This window comes from Schistocerca cancellata, chromosome 5 (assembly GCF_023864275.1).
Source record: "Schistocerca cancellata isolate TAMUIC-IGC-003103 chromosome 5, iqSchCanc2.1, whole genome shotgun sequence".
Lineage (NCBI taxonomy): Eukaryota > Metazoa > Arthropoda > Insecta > Orthoptera > Acrididae > Schistocerca > Schistocerca cancellata.
Window position 1 is genome coordinate 481,171,511 of NC_064630.1, and position 15,956 is coordinate 481,187,466.

The following is a 15,956-nucleotide window of genomic DNA, read 5'->3' on the forward strand; positions in this document are numbered from 1 at the left end:
CCAACACATTTTTCCTTTCTGTGATTTTGGAAAATAACTGGAAAGGCATAAGCTCGAAGGATCAGAAAACTGCCACACTCAATGACCTTGACATATCTGGCTGGTTAAACTTTAATAGCTTTGGTCAAGGCTATTGTTGCCTTTTTCATTTAGAAAGATACAGATGCTTGTTTTCGTATTTTGTTGAACAGAAATGTCCAACCAAAGGTTAACTTTTCGTATCACTCATCTTAAAGTATCTGTTCGATCCGTTTAAAAACTGAATACCATCCCATATATTTTTCATTGTTACTCCTCTAAAAATGGCTCTGAGCACTATGGGACTCAACTGCTGTGGTCATAACTTAGAACTACTTAAACCTAACTAACCTAAGGACATCACACACATCCATGCCCGAGGCAGGATTCGAACCTGCGACCGTAGCGGTCGTGCGGTTCCAGACTGTAGCGCCTTTAACCGCTCGGCCACTCCGGCCGTCCTGTTACTCCTCTAATGTAGTCCTTTAGTATTGTACTTATAATTGTGTATTTCTGATTACGTATATCTTTCGTAGAGCCAATTTACTACATACTTAACATACATGAGATATTACTAAATTGTTTTTCTGTATAATTCCAGTGATACTAAAACATGCTTTTTCGTTTTTACCTATTTCTGTTTCAATGTATTTTGGTGTAATTTCGGTATTTGTAACGAATTATTTCTCTCCCATATTTAGATACTGGTGCTTTTCGCTATGAAAGATTAACTCTCCTAATTATTTTTGCAGAAAATTCTGGGAAAATTATAGAATTATCAGATAAAGCATAAAACTTTATGATAATTTCCCTTTGTAACTTTCGTAGAAGTATTGATTCAATTTTATAGGTTTAGAGCTTCATATTCTACATTTTTACATTAATTTTTCTGAAATGAAATTTGGCTGTAAGACTTACCTCGTTCACCTTCCTTTGCTCCAAATATCAGCACTATTTCGCCCATAAATTTCACTTTAGGCGTTTTTTTATTTAGAGGACCATAACATATCATCAGCGTAAGGCTTTCTCAACGCAAAACAAATTACTGGGGTTTCAAGAATTGCGTTAAATGATGCTACGAAGACTTGGCAACGTTTTAATTGGGCATTTGCTGGTTCTCTTCTAGCGATTGGGTTCCCTGTTAACAGAAAGTCTCAACAATGTTCTAATTATGTTACACTCGCTGTTGGCAACCTGTTGTGGTCTTCAAACAACAATGTCATTGTACCACATCAGTAGGCACTCTTTGGAAGTACAGGAACATTTCAGTAAAATACCTCAGGATATATTTGAATTATGTTTGCACTTGTTTATCTCACTGCATTCTATAGTGGTTTTCGTATTGTTTCTCTAACGTTACTTCGAAATCAGGTATTGAGACTAGGTGTGTTGTTCAACATTCAGAGGAATTAACTATAAGTTAATCTGTTTTATGTAGATTCTTCACTTTCAGAAAACACTTGATTTCTTCCTATTCTTATATTATTTGCTTAGTGTCCCTTTCACCTTACTGAAATAACTTCCAGTAACGTTTTCTGTGACATTGCTGACAGTAACAGTCATCCGTAATTACTGACTTTTCATTTACCTCAACGTTGATGCATTTACTGATTTAATGTCTTTTCCCTATTCTCTAAGACTTAAGTCCTGTCTTTCAAAGATTTTGAGGAAGAAGTTGCATGTTACCCATAATTTTTTGCCTTGACCATACAGAACAGTATGGACATACTAGACTACATATAACATCTCCTACGATTACACCATTACTTGCATGAATTGATCAATTTCTGAACTCTGATCCAAGTAAGGCGATTCTAATGGGTTGTACATTTGAAAATGTCTCTACAACTGAAACTGTACCATAAATCTAAATGCCGTGTCGCTTGGGCCTCCCGTCGGGTAAACCGTTCGCCTGGTGCAAGTCTTTCGAGTTGACGCCACTTCGCCGACTTGCTTGTCGATGGGGATGAAATGATGACGATTAGGACAACGCAACACCCAGCCCCTGAGCGGAGAAAATCTCCAACCCACCTGGGAATCGAACCCGGGCCGTTAGGTATGACATTCCTTCGCGCTGACCACTCAGCTATCAGGGGCGGACATAATAAAATAAAATACAGATACAGATAATGTTTAAGAAAACAATACACTGTGATCACAGCTAAAGGCCTTACACGCCAAGAATGGCAATAAATTAAGAATATTTAAGAACTCGCTGTAGTTACAACTTACAAGTATTGAAATATTAAAGTAAGTGGCCACAAACACAGCAGAAGATATCAGACACCAGGAATGGCAGTAAATAAAGTTGTAAGGCTTACTGCTAAAATACAAATATCGAATTATTTTTTAAAGCAAATGACCACAAACACGACTAAAGGTCTTACACGCCAGGAACGACGATTATACAAAGAATTTAGGAACCTTCTGTAAAACAGCAAATACAAGCAAAGGTTAATTAAAAGAAACAAGCAGCTGACCACCAAACGGGTGAAATAAGGTGTTGGTAATCTTGTAACACAACCCTTACACTGCTTGATGTATTCCAGCAGGCGACCGGAACTATTAACTAGACATACATAACCTTTAATGTAGGCATTACAAGGTATGGTAATAAATAATACAATAATAAAATACAAATACCAGTCACAGGCGGTGCTCCAGCAATCGACCTCTGAGAAGGTCCAGCAACAAACTCTTTAGCTAGCGATGAGATTGGCAGCCAAGAGTTGCATTCACCTCACAAGATTGTAATTCAGACTAGTGGCAGTCTAACGAATGACTAATGACAATCTTGCTGAAGCTACCTGATTTCCAATAAACCAAATGCAAGAATGGAACAACACGCCAAAGCCGGAACTGGCGGACTGCACTACGACCCCAGAATACTGTGCTTAGAGTGCCCGGAACAAGAAAGGAATCACTACCACCGGAGTAGAAGATTCACCAACGCCCTACAATCAAGAAATCTGTCAAAACTACACACCTTACCGGACAGCAGTGGCAAGGCGAGGAAACGTACACTGTCGTTACATACACTAACGCCCAGGGCAGGTAACTGGGACGTCAGCGGCCATCAGGCAAGAAAAATACTGCTGGTTGAACTTAACAAATTGTAACAAGATGAACGCAGTAAACAGTAATAAAAAGTCGAAGAAAGCTAATCAGATCCACTTCCCCAAGCACTCCACTCCCTGCTCTTCGCCTCGGCGACACTATGAACAGCAACATGAACCCAAGTCACTGGAGAATCGAGAGATGTCACAATGGTGAAGGTTTCTCTAATTGAATTGAAATGCACTCAACTTAAAGTTTGCAGGATCCAGTTTACGACGAGGTCGTGCACCCTCGTGACCACAGCCCTTCCATCTAGCAGTCCATGCGCGCCGCCAGCGCTCCCTGTGTGTTCTCGCACTGCGCGGACCTGGCTCCTCCTCACTCCCCAACCGAACTTCCACACTCAGACGACACGGAAAAACATAACGTCGCCCCAAAGATAGGGCAACAGTTACTAAATATCGATAACCGCCGCTGCTGCCACTAGCGGACAGGCAACGCTTGCGAAACGAGTGACGCCAGCCAAGACGAGAAGACAAACAACCACAAACACGCCAACTAAAGGATACGGTCTGGCCTCCAACAGAGGGCGGCAACCTACAAAGAGCACCAACGGGAACTGAAGCATGGCTCAGTTACATCCAGAGATTAATTACAATTACTTAAATGATAATAAGTAATGAATAAAACATTTACATCCATGTTGTATGAAAGCTTGATTGTACAGAAATCACACTAAGTAATAAACAGACAGAGAAGTTAGATAAGACCATTGTAGGTAATATCGGTAATAGTGTTACAACATCTAGGGATCTTGCTGGCCTCTCAAGTATCTCAACATCACGCCCGATAATTGAGAGAGACACATGTCATGTCCAAAAGAACATTGTCATGTTGAGAAATGGCATCAAGGTACTCTCGCATCATAGGTAGCACATGAGAAGGGTGGGCATTGAGGCGTACCATTGTGCCTGCAGAGTTACGTCAATCACTACCACCCCTGAGCTGATGTCATACCCGACTCCTACCCGTGTCACGACGTCAGGAGTAACACTGCTGTGCCTTTCCAAAACAATGGTCGCTGCCATATTGGCCGACAATGGTTATCCGAGGCAGTGCAAAACTTGGTCTAGGTACCACTCCAAACGCAGCCGGTTGTCATGTGGTGTTAGCGACACTTTACACATCGAACGGTAATCGGCCGGCCGGAGTGGCCGAGCGGTTCTAGGCGCTTCAGTCTGGAACCGCGCGACCGCTACGGTCGCAGGTTCGAATCCTGCCTCGGGCATGGATGTGTGTGATGTCCTTAGGTTAGTTAGGTTTAAGTAGTTTTAAGTTCTAGGGGACTTATGACCTCTGATGTTGAGTCCCATAATGCTCAGAGCCATTTGAACCATTTGAACGGTAATCCCGTGGTCTGGCTGCTGCTAGTCTCCTAAGGGGCCAAATAGCTGACGTCATTGGTCCCTAGACTTACACACTACTTAAACTAACACACACACCCGTGCCCGAGGGAGGACTCGAACCTCCGGCGGGAGGGGCCGCGCAGTCCGTGACATGGCGCCTAAGACCGCGCGGCCACTCCGCATGGCAATTCATCAATCTGACAGTTCATAATTTAGGTATTTCTCCGACCAATGGAGAAGGATGATACAGAATATTCCAGGAGTTCATTACTTGTTCTCGGACGGCGGGCGCAAATGTGAAGGAGTTGCGATTTGCCTGAGTGCACAATATGTCCCTTGTGGTCGTCAGACATAGCTCGACTGGAACATTGCAGACGAGTATGCCTGATCTCAAGTAGTCCAATATCGGGCTACTGTCACATCCGGCTGACCCGAAAATCTGGATATTGCACGATTCGAGCAATCGGCCAAACGGGGCCCCCTGCTACAAGAAAACGAATCCAGCAAAGTATTTTGAAAACTCCCCTGTACTTGGAAACTACCGACAATCCATTTGCACACATCTCAATGACCATATCAACCTCTCGCATCAGTCTTAATGCACGTGAAACCACGCAGGAGATTGACATGCGAGCTAATTAATTTTTCCTTCTATAAAGTAGCAGTGCAGGATTGAAACATATACTTGAAGATGTTTCATTTCAGCAAAAAAAATCAATAAACACAAGGAACGAAGATAGTCTTTTGAAATTTCCCTAGTCTATTTCAGTTTCTCGATATTGCCGTTGCAGGAAATTTTAACCTGGATATGTAGATAAATTTGTTAATGCTACAACTTACTAGGCAGGAGAACACAGAAGGTTTCGGTTCACAGTGAGGCAGGCTCCAGTATAATCGAATTTGAATATCCAGAAATACATAAATCATCAACTGCCAGATTGATGAATTGCGGCGCAGAGTGGCCGCGTGGTCTACGGCACCATGTCACGAACTGCGCGGCACCTCCCGCCGGAGGCTCGAGTCCTCTCTCGGGCAAGTATGTGTGTGTTGTTCTTAGTATAAGTTCGTTTAAGTAGTGTGTAAGTCTAGGGGTCAATGACCTCAGCAGTTTGGTCTCTTAGGAATCTACACACATTTGATCATTTTTTTGATGAATTGATCGTACATTACGACACACACACCTCCCGACAGTGCACGCTGTTTTCTTGTGAAGTTTCCTTAAGGCGAATTTTACGTAACTCCACATCCTACGACGTTGCCAGATTTCAGAGTACTCATTGCCACAGCCATGGACAACATGGGGACTGATAACCTCAGATGTTAAGTCCCATAGTGCTCAGAGCCATTTGAATCATTTTCGTCCCTTGTAGTTGTGAGACATAGCCCGACTGGAACATTGCCGACGAGTATGCCTGATCTCAAGTTGCCATGTAGAGTAATATCGGACTACTGTTACATCCGACTGACCCGGAAGACCTCTATGAGAGAGCTTCGTGAGGATGAAATTACCTTCTGGGCTTCTATCTGTTAACACGACACTTGTTTCATATGAACCTGAAGATAGCGTACGCTTTTCATATATTCCTCTTGAAGATATTACTCAGATCATTTATTTACATTTAATTCTAGTGATAGTGTAGCCTCATAAAATAGTCTCGTAATTCGTTTTGTATTTATACGTAATAGCATGGCGAACAGGGTGTGCAGCAGTCTACAATTGTTGGCTGATGACGCTGTTAGACGCGGGAAAGTAACGCCGTTGGCTCACCGTGAGAGAATACAGGATGACTTGTGCAGAATTCTATTTGGTGTGATGAGTAGCAGTTTGCTCTCAATCTGGGAAAATGAATGTTAATGCAGGTTGAAATATCTAGGCGCCAAGCTATAAAGTGACATGAAGTGGAACGAGCACGTAAGATGGGTAATAGGGAAGGCGAATGGTCGACTTCGGTTTATTGGGTGACTGCTAGGAAAGTGTAGCTCCTCTGTAAAGGAGACTGCGTACAGAATGCTTGAGTAACTCATGCCTGAGTATTGCTTGATAGTTTGGGATTCCGATCAGGTCGAATTAAACAAAGACGCGGAAGAAATTCAGAGGCGGGCTGCTGCATTTGTTGCCGGAAAATTCTATCAACACGTGACTATTACAGAAATGCTCCGAGAATTCAGATGGAGGGTAGAAGGTGTTATTTTTGCGAAATACAGTTCTGAAAGTTTAGAGAATCAGGATTTGCGAAGGACTGTACAACGACCCTACTGCCACCGACGTACACCTCACATAAGGACCGTGAGGATACAGACAGCTGTTTTCCCTTCACTCCATTTGCGAGTGGGAAGGAAAGGCAATGACCGACAGTGGTATAAGGTAACCTCCACCGTGTACTGTATGGTGACCTGCTGAGTGTGGAGTGTGTATGTAGATGTAGATGATACACAAGCAATGATCAGTGACGCACTACCTACAGTTTGTATTGTAGCGGAAGCCTGGGGGAGAAGTGGGGAGAGAGGGAAGGGGGAGAGAAGGGAGAGAGGGTGCCCAAAGGAACAAACACAGGAAGAAGGAGGGAGGATCAAAGTTGGTAGGAGGGGTAGATGGAGGGGAGAAGGGCATCATCAGGGAGGGGGAGCTGGCGGAAACCACCTTGGGAGAGGGTGTGGAGAGTGGAGAGATGGAGAGCAGGTGGGACGTGGAAGTACAGGTGTGGCAGCGGACGGGGGCGGGAGAGCATGGGAGAGACCAGCGGGTGAGGAGGATCGAGTTTACTGGAGGTGTAGAGGATCCGTATCCGTTCGAGGAAAAGGAGGAGGTGGGGGAATGGAATAAGGTCGTAAAGGATCCGTGTGGGGGAGGGGAGACGGATGCGATAGGCGAGGCGAAGAGCATGGTGATCTAGGATCTGAAGGGATTTGTAAAAGGTAGCGGGAGCGGAGATCCAGGCAGGGTGGGCGTAGCAAAGCATAGGGCGAATGAAGGATTTATAGGTATGGAGGATGGTGGAGGTGTCCAGGCCCCAAGTACGGCCGGAAGAAGCTTGAGGAGACAGAGGCGGGAGCATGCCTTGGCTTGGATCGTCCGGAGGTGGGGGGTCCAGGAGAGGCGACGGTCGAGGGTGACATCAACATACTTAAGATGATGATGATGATGATGTTTGGTTTGTGGGGCGCTCAACTGCGTGGTTATCAGCGCCCGTACAATTTCCCAACCTTTGCTCAGTCCAATTTCGCCACTTTCCTGGATGATGATGAAATGATGCGGACAACACAAACACCCAGTCATCTCGAGGCAGGTGAAAATCCCTGACCCCGCCGGGAATCGAACCCGGGACCCCGTGCTCGGGAAGCGAGAACGCTGCCGCGAGAAACATACTTAAGGGTGGGGGCCATAGATGGTGATGTAGAAATCGAGGAGGCGGAAGGAAGGGGTGGTTTTGCCTACAATGATCGCCTGAGTTTTGGAAAGATTGACCTTAAGCAACCACTAGTTGCACCAAGTGGTGAAATGGTCAAGATGGGATTGGAGAAGGTGTTGGGAACGCTGCAGGGTGGGGCAAGGGCAAGGAAGGCGGTGTCATCGGCGTACTGGAGAAGGTGGTTGAGGGGTGAAGGCGGCGGCATGTCCGCCGTATAGAAGAGGGGAGAGGACGGAACCCTGGGGCACACCGGTGGAGGGGAAAAAGGTGTAGGAATCCGTGCTGTGGATGGTCACGAAGGATGGAAGGACGTTGGGAAAGAAAGGAGCCGATCAGACAGACGTAGTTAATTGGAAGGGCGAAGGTTTGGAGCATGAAGAGGAGACCGGAACGCCACACGCGGTCATAGGCTCGTTCAAGGTCAAGGGAGAGGAAGATAGCGGAACGACGGGAATTAAGCTGTTCGGAGAGGAGATGAGCGAGGTGTAGGAGAAGGTCATCGGAAGAGTAGGACGGCCGAAAGCCACACTGGGTAACGGGAAGGAGGCGGTGCTGGCGGAGATGCTGGTGGGTGCGTCGGGTGAGGATGGATTCCAGATTTGTTGCTTGTCTCGTTGAGTATTTAACCCTGAAATCAATGAAACGCTGGAGAGGGAAGAAGAAGCAATGTGACGTATATACAGTACTGAAAAAGTCGCAAAAAGAGGACAGTATGACAACACTCGAAAAATTGATGACTAATATAAACAGGGTGGTCCATTGATCGTGACTGGGCCAAATATCTCACGAAACAAGCGTCAAACGAAAAAAAACTACAAAGAACGAAACTTGTCTAGCTTGAAGGGGGAAACCAGATGGCGCTATGGTTGGCTCGCTAGATGGCGCTGGCATAGGTGAAACGGATATCAACTGCGTTTCTTTAAAGTAGGAACCCATATTTTTTATTACATATTCTAAAAAAGTGGTCCAACTAAAACATTCATATTTCTTTACGTACGACACGAATATGTAATAAAAATGGGGGTTCCTATTTTAAAAAACGCAGTTGATATCCGTTTGACCCATGGCAGCGCGATCTAGCGGGCCAACCATAGCGCCATCTGGTTTCCCCCTTCAAGCTAGGCAAGTTCCGTTCTTTGTAGTTTTTTCGTTTGACGCTTATTTCGTGAGATATTTGGCCCAGTCACGATCAATTGTCCGCCATGTATGTGGATGAATTATCGTGGTGATTCCCATATCTTTATAATCTTACTGGTAAAGAGGTTTTCTTAACATTTAGTGGCGTTTTCCAAGTAGAACGCACCTATTGTGTGTTTTAACGGCAACGAAAAATAAGTAACTCGGCTGATAGTTGTCGTCTGAGATGTGTTACCGTAATTATTGTAGACTGGATCTAACGTTTTCCCCTAAAGGGTGTGATTTTAGCTTGACGGTGCGTCTACAGACCTGTGAGATAACATGACTTCGGCGATTTGTGAAGACTTAGCAGAAACTGAAGGAACTGAGTGAAAGAACCAGCTGCCTGCCCTGCGTCGTTGTGTAACAGACTATTAAGAGAGAGCAGCAAAATTTTGTGCAGGTTTGCGCAGCATGCGCTTAGATAGAAGTTCATGACAGTAGGAGCTAACATTCTTGCTATAGGGTGCATGTTGTTTGTAATCGTTTCCGATTATCACGTCCTCGTATGAGAATGTTCAGGATCTCCTACCCTTTTTATAATTTTGACCCAAGGACAGCGATGTTTGAATACTTCACTATAAATTCATTCTTCGGAAAGAACATACTCACTCACCAGTTTCATAATGTTTGATAGTCTACAGTAACGCGCTTTCCTGGGCGCCAGTTTGTTCCTCCCTCTTATCGTTCCACATCGCAGCCCTCCAACTGCTCCACTTCACTCTGCCATACATATTCTACGGCTACTCAGCACGCTCACATTAAAGGAAAATTACACATAATTGGTCACGTATCTCCTGAAATTAGCGTGTGTATTCAGACGGACGTCTTTACCAGCACGGTAAGTGTCATGTCACAATATGCACACGTAATATGCATAATGTATGCCCCTAGACGTTCTGTTCCGAATGGTTGGAGAATGAAGTCGTATAATGACGTGTTTTCTACGGTCACATCGTCTCTACACCGTTGCTTGGAACGCTCTAAAGGAAGGACATCATATTCCCCATTGACGGTAGCAAATATTTATTTCACTATTGCAGTTTCAGCCTTTGGGCCAATTTCATATCGTTGTGCAAAAGATTTTGCTCATGTCAGACTTTAAAACCACAAACCATCCGACATCTATACATGTCATCGTCAAAAGTAGGCCTTTTCACATTGTTAAATCATTCATGTAAATCGTAACTAATCGATGGAAACGTTGCGCTAAGGCCTATTTTTGACGATGATATATGGGAATTTTAAAGTCTAACATGTGCTGAGCAAATAATTTTGCAGTACTGGCCCGAAGGCCGAAGTGGTAATAGTGAAATAAATAATTTGTGCATTCAACGGCGAATATGACCTCCTTTAAAAATTTTTACATGACTGTGAACCCCGACCATGAGAAGTTAATCTCTTAAACCTTGTTTCACTACATCCAGCTGCTGCGTAACTTTGAATGCGTGAGACGGTGCTAAAGGCAGAAACAATGCTATATTACAACGGAAGTAGTGATGCGGCTGAACAACTATAAACGTTTCTTATGTGTCGTTGTTGTTGTTGTTGTTGCTGTTGTGGTCTGCAGTCCAGAAGACTTGTTTGATGCTACACGCTATTCTGTTCTGTGGAAGCCTTTTCACCTCCGAATAGCTATTTCAACCTACATTATCATGAACCTGCTCACTTTAATCCTCCCTTGGTCTCCCTGTACGATTTTAACCTCTCCCTTCCCACCTCACCCCAGGCCACACAGTTCCCTCCGCTACCAAACTAACGATTTCTCGATTTTTTAGGACGTATTCTATCGACCCAGGCCTTCTTTTAGCGAAGTTGTGCCATTAACTTCTTTTTGCCCAGTTCGATTCAGTGTGTCCTCGTTAGCTAAGCAATCTACCCATCTAATCTTAAACATTCTTCTGTAGCAAAACATTTCAAAAGATTCTATTCTTTTCCTGTCTGAACTGTTTACGTCAACGTTTCACTTCCGTACAAGGCTACACTCCGGGAAAATACCTTCAGAAAATACTTCCTAACACTTAAATTTGTATTCTGTAGTAACAAATGTCTCTTTTTCACAAATGCTTTTCTTGCTACAGTCAGTCTGCATTTTATGTTTTCTCTGCTTTGGTCATCATCAATTGTTTTACTGCCGAAGTAGCAAACATGACACCACTTTTATTGCCTCATTTTCGTGTCTAATTCCCTCAGAATCACCTGCTTTAATTCGACTTACATTCTGCTACTCTTGTTTTACTTTTGTTGATGTTCGTCTTATAATCGCGTTTCAAATATTATCGATTCTGTTCAACTGCTCTTGCAATTCTTTGCCGTCTGTGACAGAATTACAGTGTTATTGGCAAAACTGAAAATTTTTGTTTCTTCTTCTTGAATTTTAATCCCCTCTCAAAATTTATCTTTCGTTTCCTTTACTGCTTTGCTCAATGTACAAATGGAACAACATCATGGATTGGGTGTAACCCCTCTCACTGCATTCTGAACCACTTTTTGTCTTTCATGTCCTTCGGCTCTTATACGTGCAGTCTGGTTTCTGTGCAAGTTGTAAATAACTCTTCGGTCCATGTATTTCATCCTTTCTACCTTCATCCACGTACGCCAGCTAAATCTTCTGTGGGCTTAAGGTTTCCGTACACAATCAAAGATCAGTTTGCCCCCTATACCGTGCCTCTTGCTAAGATGTAAAAGTCTTTACACGATTTCGTCAGGTTATTGTTTTTACATTACAGATGCATACGTTTATTAAGGCAAGTTTTTTTCTTCATTTTTTTATTTTTAAATCCTCGTGTTAAAAGTGGATCCATAGATATTCCTTCGGCGACGAGAATCAATAGTGCCGATTATTGCTGAATGTGTCGAAATGATGTGTAATACAAGTTACAGTAGGTTTATATACAGCTGGAGTGTACAAGTCGTTCCATTGTACTACCCTTGTGAGTGCATATACTGCGGGAAGGTGCCAAAGAATCGGCAAACCTTTTGAAAAACTCGCAGGAGACCATGGCAGAAATGCTTACTTTACTGTAGCGTTTTCTTCAACTTCTATTCATTCTTCTCTCAAAAACCTCTTGCTGAGAAACTACCACCCCAGGACTCTACGGACAATTCTTAGTTCTTGATCTTAAATCTTCCGAGTTTCACAGGCGTGACGCCTTCATGCGCGCCCGATAATAGAAAGTGTCCATACACTGATCAGCCGGTACATTATGACCACCTACCTAATAGCCGATACGTCTCAACTTTTGGCATAGATAACGGCAGCGACGCGTCTTGGCACGGAAGAAATGAGGAATGGCACCATATAACTCCCGAAAATTCTGAGGATGGAGGGGGGGGGGGGGGGATGAGCACTGACACCACGTTTAATCATCCGCTCGGGTTCAGGTCTGGCGAGTAGGGGGACCAGCACATCAACTGGAACTCGCAACTGTGTTCCTCGAAACACTCCATCACACTGCTGGCCTTTTTTTTTTTTGTATTTCAATTCCCCATCGGAGCGGGCTGGCAGCAGCATATGCGCTGCTTTTCAGCTGAAAGACATAGAACATACAATGTAAAAATACATGTAAAAATAACATAATGGAGAAAACATGGTGTACATAGGTATAAGAAAGGGGGGTAACATTATGGAAGACAATAGAAAAAAAGGGGCGACTGTAAAATGGAGATAAAAACCGTAAAAAGTAGCGCAAACAAAAAACCACACACTGAGACAATTAAAAGAACACAAGGTGAAGTATGACCGGAGCATAAAAGTATCGACAGATGGCGGAGCACATAACAATCACTGACAGTAATACTAAGTACAAGGCCAGGCACACAATTACAATCACACCTCTCGACACACAGGAGAACAGCACTAAACACGTCACTGACGTGGCACACTGATGACAATGATGAAAACGGAGAATCTGCCAGGTGCAAGGAGATGAGGGAGAAGGGAAGAAGCGAGGGAGGAGAAGAGAGAGGGGGGGAGATGGGCAGGGGATGCACTGAAGAGGGCCAGGGAGGGAGGGACGTGGGAGGGAAAGAGGTGAGGATGGGGTGCAGGGTCTCGGAGGGGGGGGGGAGGAGGAGGAAAATCCGCTCTGGGAGAAGGAGGGGAGAGGAACAAGTGGTTCCTGGGGAGGGAGGGAACAAGGCCAGGTTATCGTTGGAAGGAAGGCTGTATGTCACAGTGAAGTTCATCGTCCGAGAGGGGGAGACTGCTGGCCTTGTGACATGGCGCATTATCTTGTTGAAAGATGCGTCTGCCATAGCAGAACATGATCGTCTTGGGTCGGTGTACGTGGTCTGCAACCAGTATACGGTACTCCTCGTCATCATACTGCCTTGCACGTGCTCCACTTCAGCCATGTTCGCCAGAGCATAATCAGTAGATCACGCTCCTTCCTCATTCTACACATGGACAGCACACTCACTAATACTATATCCACCGTGCGTGCGTCTGACTAGCAGTCATTCCTCACCAGGTAACCCTGCTGTCACCCGGACAGGTCTATATCGATAGTAGGTCGGCGGTTTTAATATTCTGGCTGATCAGTGAATACTAGTCAAACCTATTCGAAGTTTCTCTGAGGAATATAAGGAGCTTTAAGTGAGATATGATCTCAAATGTTTCTTGTAACTGTTCTCATTACCAGACTGACTCGACGACGCATAAAGTACCAGGCTACAAATTCAGAGATGCGGAGTTCGGCGTCCAATCGGTCCTAGCATGTATTTCTGTCATCTGTCGCTTCTTTCCCCTCTGGCAACCATTAGTTAAAGTGAGAAATGAGAAGCTGCATCGTGGTACACAGTCCACATCGAACTGCAGCTCCCGCTGTAAATCAAAGTCTGTGGGAAGGCACGGCCGATTTCCTTCCCAATCCTTCCCTAACCCGAGCTTGCGCTCCGTCTCTAATGACCTCGTTGTCGACGGGACGTTAAACACTAACCACCACCATCTGTGGGAAGGCAATGGCAAACTATGTTCTGTAGCACCATGCCTGGTAAAGCTCTGCTGTGTTCAAACCAATCTCCGGGCTGAGGACCACTTTCCTTCTTACGGTTTTTACCTCAGTCGGTAAAAACGGAGCCTTTATAGCATCACTTTGTTGTCTGTGTCTCCGACTGTTAAAAACTTTTTTTTCAGGAACGGGAGGACGTATCGGGTCGATATTTATGCCACATGTTAACGCATACGGCTCCTTGGCGGCGTAAAAAATTTAAGCTTCTAATTCAATGCAACCAAAAGATATGGTAATTTATGTTACATATTTTGATACTGTCTCATTTACCGTAGCCTACAGGGTACTTCGCGCTGGCCTAGAACCATGATATTTGGCAAGTATCAAGCATTCACAGTAAAAGTAATGGGGGAAAAATCAAGAAATTTTTAATTTGAAATTACAGCACAGGAAACAAATTTGTCGTTTGTTATCTTTTTGTGCTTCTGTTAAGTCCCCCTTTACTCAGAACTTGGTAGATGTAAATCTAGCTTGTATCGATATCAGTGACAGGCAGTAATAGTCTACACTCCTGGAAATTGAAATAAGAACACCGTGAATTCATTGTCCCAGGAAGGGGAAACTTTATTGACACATTCCTGGGGTCAGATACATCACATGATCACACTGACAGAACCACAGACACATAGACACAGGCAACAGAGCATGCACAATGTCGGCACTAGTACAGTGTATATCCACCTTTCGCAGCAATGCAGGCTGCTATTCTCCCATGGAGACGATCGTAGAGATGCTGGATGTAGTCCTGTGGAACGGCTTGCCATGCCATTTCCACCTGGCGCCTCAGTTGGACCAGCGTTCGTGCTGGACGTGCAGACCGCGTGAGACGACGCTTCATCCAGTCCCAAACATGCTCAATGGGGGACAGATCCGGAGATCTTGCTGGCCAGGGTAGTTGACTTACACCTTCTAGAGCACGTTGGGTGGCACGGGATACATGCGGACGTGCATTGTCCTGTTGGAACAGCAAGTTCCCTTGCCGGTCTAGGAATGGTAGAACGATGGGTTCGATGACGGTTTGGATGTACCGTGCACTATTCAGTGTCCCCTCGACGATCACCAGTGGTGTACGGCCAGTGTAGGAGATCGCTCCCCACACCATGATGCCGGGTGTTGGCCCTGTGTGCCTCGGTCGTATGCAGTCCTGATTGTGGCGCTCACCTGCACGGCGCCAAACACGCATACGACCATCATTGGCACCAAGGCAGAAGCGACTCTCATCGCTGAAGACGAAACGTCTCCATTCGTCCCTCCATTCACGCCTGTCGCGACACCACTGGAGGCGGGCTGCACGATGTTGGGGCGTGAGCGGAAGACGGCCTAACGGTGTGCGGGACCGTAGCCCAGCTTCATGGAGACGGTTTCGAATGGTCCTCGCCGATACCCCAGGAGCAACAGTGTCCCTAATTTGCTGGGAAGTGGCGGTGCGGTTCCCTACGGCACTGCGTAGGATCCTACGGTCTTGGCGTGCATCCGTGCGTCGCTGCGGTCCGGTCCCAGGTCGACGGGCACGTGCACCTTCCGCCGACCACTGGCGACAACATCGATGTACTGTGGAGACCTCACGCCCCACGTGTTGAGCAATTAGGCGGTACGTCCACCCGGCCTCCCGCATGCCCACTATACGCCCTCGCTCAAAGTCCGTCAACTGCACATACGGTTCACGTCCACGCTGTCGCGGCATGCTACCAGTGTTAAAGACTGCGATGGAGCTCCGTATGCCACGGCAAACTGGCTGACACTGACGGCGGCGGTGCACAAATGCTGCGCAGCTAGCGCCATTCGACGGCCAACACCGCGGTTCCTGATGTGTCCGCTGTGCCGTGCGTGTGATCATTGCTTGTACAGCCCTCTCGCAGTGTCCGGAGCAAGTATGG

The 15,956-nt window shown here is 45.4% G+C and overlaps 1 protein-coding gene across 2 annotated transcripts in view; it reads left to right on the forward strand.

Moving 5' to 3' along the window:
• LOC126188224 (uncharacterized transporter slc-17.2-like) overlaps positions 1–15,956 on the forward strand; it is a 447,637-nt gene that overhangs the window by 292,686 nt on the left and 138,995 nt on the right. The gene's annotated exons all lie outside the window — the stretch shown is intronic.